The sequence below is a fragment of the Chaetura pelagica genome, unplaced genomic scaffold (genome assembly GCF_000747805.2).
Source record: "Chaetura pelagica isolate M959 unplaced genomic scaffold, ChaPel_1.0 scaffold128, whole genome shotgun sequence".
NCBI lineage: Eukaryota > Metazoa > Chordata > Aves > Apodiformes > Apodidae > Chaetura > Chaetura pelagica.
In genome coordinates this window covers 1,391,278-1,396,117 of record NW_009954302.1, presented here as the reverse complement: position 1 = coordinate 1,396,117, position 4,840 = coordinate 1,391,278, and positions in this window count along the sequence as shown.

Here is a 4,840-nt window from a genome sequence, read left to right as displayed (position 1 = left end):
AGGGCTTTCGCTGTTGTTTTTTACTGTGACAGATCTAAAAAATTCATAAAGCAAAACCAGATCACGTTCCCTAGCTGCTACAGCTTTACTTCTTTTAAGTTGATACAATCTCCAACATTAATTCCATGGTTCAAAACCACGAATGCTAAATAAAGACATCAAATCCAAAGCAACCGAGCAGCAGTTCCGAAGACGAGGTTAGGAGGAGAGATCTGTCTCTCTGGGAGTGGGGATAGGGAAGTCTCTGACCCAGAAAAATGCCACAGCTGAAGGGCAAGGAACCTCTCCAAATTAAAACTGCTTGATATCCTAGTGCAGTGGAAGAACCAGCACTACAAGAAAGAGGTACTTTGTAGCCGTGAGCTTTGCTGCTTGTCCCTTTACCCAGATACTCTTCTCTGTTCAGGATTCCCTCTGGATGCAAGATTCAGGCTTTGGAGAATGGGAGATGAGAACTGAGTCAGCTACGAAGAAGTTATCTAGGCTTAGTAAGAGCATAAGGAATTTTAGGAGGTACTTCTGTGATCAAGGGGTAAGATTTCTGAACCAACAGAAAATGTAACTGTAACATGCAGCTCCCAGACCTTGTGTTCTGAATCCAGTCAGCATTTCCACTGCATGGTCAAAAATTGGTCAAAACCAGAAGTTTGATTGATTGTTGTTTGTGCTTGATTTGTTTTGTTTTGTAATAGAATCACTGGTAACCACAGAACTGTCAGGGCTGGAAGAGACACCCAGAGATCATCTAGTCCAACTCTGGCACTGAAGTAGGATCACCTAGAGCACATCCCACAGGGCTGCATCCAGGGGTGAATCTCTCCAGAGAAGGGGACTCCACAGCCCCCCTGGGCAGCCTGTCCCAGGGCTCTGTCACCCTCACAGCCAAGAAGTTTCTCCCCACCTTTCAGGGGCACTTCCCATGTTCCAGCTGGTGCCCGTTGCCCCTCGCCCTGTCCCTGGGCACTGCTGAGCAGAGTCTGGCTCCATCCTCCTGCACCCACCCTCAGACACGTGTAGGCATTGATCAGGTCTCCCCTCAGCCTTCTCTCCTCCAGGCTGAACAGCCCCAGCTCCCTCAGCCTTTCCTCAGCAGGGAGATGCTCCAGCTCCCCATTCATCTTTGTCACCCTCCCCTGGACTCTCTCCAGCAGTTCCCTGTCTCTCTTGAGCCCAGAACTGGACACAGGATTCCAAATGTGGCCTCATCAAGGCAGAGTAGAGGGGGAGAATGACAGTGATTTTGGATTATTGTAAATATTTCTACTCCAAAATTTAAACTCTTGAAGGCCTTCAGAGCAGTCACTCCAATTAATTCATTCACCAACTGCAGGTGGGGGTGGGGGGGAGAAAAGCTGTGGCACCAACTGTGACTCACCCTCCAGTGAAGATCTGTCTGCAAAATGCCCACAGTAGCACAGCATCACCAAACTTGAAAGCACTGAGAGAAGACACCATCCTTTCACTGAGATGCTTTGGTGCTTTTAGCTGCCAGGAGAGCGAATGTTCCAACTGGCACGGCCTGATCTGATGTTCTGCTTCAGCTGCCCTGTCTGTGGAGAACAGTTCTCTCCACAGGTTCACTTGATGGTGTTGAGCAAGCCAGCTTCAACATGAAGCTGCATTTCAAGCAGCTGTCTTTGATCATAAGCCTGGAGAACTGAATCTTCCCCAGGTAAATGTTAAATACTCTCTACTCCATCCCTGCCTAAGACGGACTATGATGCACAAGCAGAGCCTCTGCTACTGGATGCAGAATAACACCTCATCTGTAGGCTGCCAGAATCACATGTGCACAGAATCACAGAACCATTTAGGTGGGGATGGCCTTTAAGATCATCAAGTCCAACCATAAACCTAGCACTGCCAAGGCCACCACTAAACTATGTCCCTAGGTGAAGAATAGGAGAGGTCTCCTCCCAGCTATAAAAGGAGACATGCCTACACAGCCTGCATTACAGAGATGCTTCTGACTCTTCTGCCCCACCACACATCCCACCCTCTCCTGCAGGAGCAGATCAAGTGCTGGGGAAAATCTGCCCAGACCAGAAATGTGAGCATTATCCTGCAGCATGGATTTCTTTAAAACAAACAACCCCACTGCTGAAAGGACTAGGCTATCATCAGGAAGTGTTCAAATCAGCAAGTTTGCTGGAGCTTCAAAGCAGAAAATTGAGAATTTCACTTACACTTTCCACAATAAATACCCCCCAGCAACTTAAAGCTATTTAACTTATATAAGCTATATACTAAAACAGTCAAAACAGAATTAATTAACCCCCTGTCCCCAAATGGGCATTTTCCCTATACACTGGATTACTCCCACAAGGAATTACAATTACATACATTTTTAATTTGCCTGAGAATTGGATACTTCACTCCATTTTTGTCACCAACAACTCCAATTCAATTTTGAGAAGTGTAAGTGTTAGTTACTGTGTCTGGAGCACAATCATTCTTGCAAAAAAACCCCAAACCCTAAAAGCTCCAAGGCCACCAGCAGCTTTCCCTTTGGTCTTTTTTAATTAAGCCAAAAGTAAGTAATGAAGCCAGAAGTTGAACACTCCATTTTTCAGTTGCTTTATCCCAAGTATCCAGCTAGGAAGCTCTCAGCATTTTCATGTTGACAGGATGTAGAGCCACATGTGTTGGTCGTGCAACCAGCCTGGGTGAAGTGTTTGCTGCAGGTTTGGAAGCCAAAAGGGAAGATTTGCCTTTGCAGCATATCTGCTTTCATGTACAAAATGAGATTATACTGGATTTAGCAGGATTTGTCTCACTGGTTTTAGCCACTTACAGTGTAGATGTTTATACATGAGGTAGTGGCCAAAGGGCCCTCCCAGCTTTGATGATCCCCCTTCCAGTGGGGTGAGCACTGAGCACCATGTCTAGGCTGGCAAGTTATATCTGATCTGGCCACCCTTTAGATGTACAAAAAGCTGCTCCTTAATTTTAGCAAGTACTTCCTCTAACACATGGTTTTCCTAAAAGCACACAGCCTGCACAACAGAGAGAAGGCTACAGTAGCTGCATCACAATCCATGACATCTATTCAGGAAGATGGAAGGAGGATGAGGAAGAAAAGGACTACCCGATCCAAAAGACAAAGGTATCAAGATTACCAGCCACTATAAAACTAGATTTATTCAGATTACAGAGACACACAAACACAGCAATGGCAATTCATTAATGGAATGGCTTTAAAGATTTCCTTTGTTAGGAATTAAGGAAGTCAGAATGCTGTCTGGTACCAAAAATAAATCTGGACATGCTATTATTGGAAAAGTAATTGATTTACTACAATTCTATTTTTTATTCTACAGGAAGTCAGATTAGCTGATCACCATGATGCCTTCTGGACTTTTGTCTTAAATAACTTAATATTAAAAAAATTTATATACCTAGATAGTTACATAGCTGGTCTTCCTAATGAAATCTAGAAGCCCATCTCAGATACCAACTAAGCAGCTACAGGTTTATCTCTGAAATTATTCCTCACACAGACCTTCCAGAAGAAACTGTCATCCGTGTGGAGCCAGTGTCCCTTCCTGGCAATGTTTTTCAAAGAAAGGGACCTTTTCTCAATGAATGCTTTAATGTGAAACATGGATGCAACCCCAGCAGACAAGCCAAGGAATCCCACTCCCTGGGCAAGTGTCCCCACCACAGAACAGAGCAACTGCAACATGGTTCTCCCTCTCTCCTTCTCCTTTCTACACAACATCCCAGCTTAAACAAGAAGGACGTGAGCCAAAATGTGTCACCCATGGCAGCCTCAGGGCAGCAAGGAAGATGGATTTGCACTCCCTTGGGCTGAGGAAGGCATCCTGTGTCTCACTGATGTCTCATCATTATGTCCCACCCCCCGGATCAGTGCTGTGAGGGCAGGCTGACAGGTGGAAGATAAAGCATCTCAAAGCCTCAAACCACACCCAAACCAGCCCTGCTGGTGTCCCCTGGGCTGTGTGAGCTGTGGCTGCTGAATTGGACTCCTGCCCCCAGGAACATCCATGTGAAATGATACCTCCTCGGAGAGTGATCCTTCTGGGAACACTGAGAACTACAGAACAAGCAGCTGGGACACAACCAACCATCAGCAGCACTTCAGTGCCTTCAGGGCACCTCAGAAATAACCACCAGCCAAGCAGGACTTTTCGGGGCCAAAATCCTGCTCTGCTCTGGCACAATCTAGGCTCCCACATTCAAGGTTCAACTAAGAACCCCCTTCAGTCAGCTTGCTGCATATCCCTGGAGACACCCCAACACCAGCTCTATGTTGAAATCAATCACTCACCAACAGCTCAAGGCTGGTGACTGGTTGTCCTCCTTGCCAGGCTGGAGGACAACCCCCTGTTTCCCTGCTGCAGCAGATGCAGAACTCTCTTCTCCAAAGCAGAACACTTCAACAGGAGCCTTTTCATGGAACTTTGGATTCACCCAGCTTGTCTGGCTGCAGATAAAGGCCTGATTCTACCTACAATTTGCCCAAATCCCTACTAATCTTTTTAAGTATAAAAAAGCTGGGCAGGGGAAGGGACATTAAGAGAGAAAGGAAACCCACAGCAATACAGAATAGGTTAAGGCTCCTTAGAAGCAGGGCATACAGTGAAGCTGCTATTATTCAGTCTTTAAATATTTAAAGACCAGCTCACTATACACAGCTTACAGGACTTGAATGATTGCTCATTTGTCACTGTAAAATATACAATGGAATCCTCTGTGGTTGCAAAGCCAATATTGAAGATTCCATCTATTTTATCATCTAGACAGTATCTGAGACAAAAAAAAAACAGCAACAGATTTTCTTCCAACCCGAATCAGGACTGGTTTACCATAAGTACAT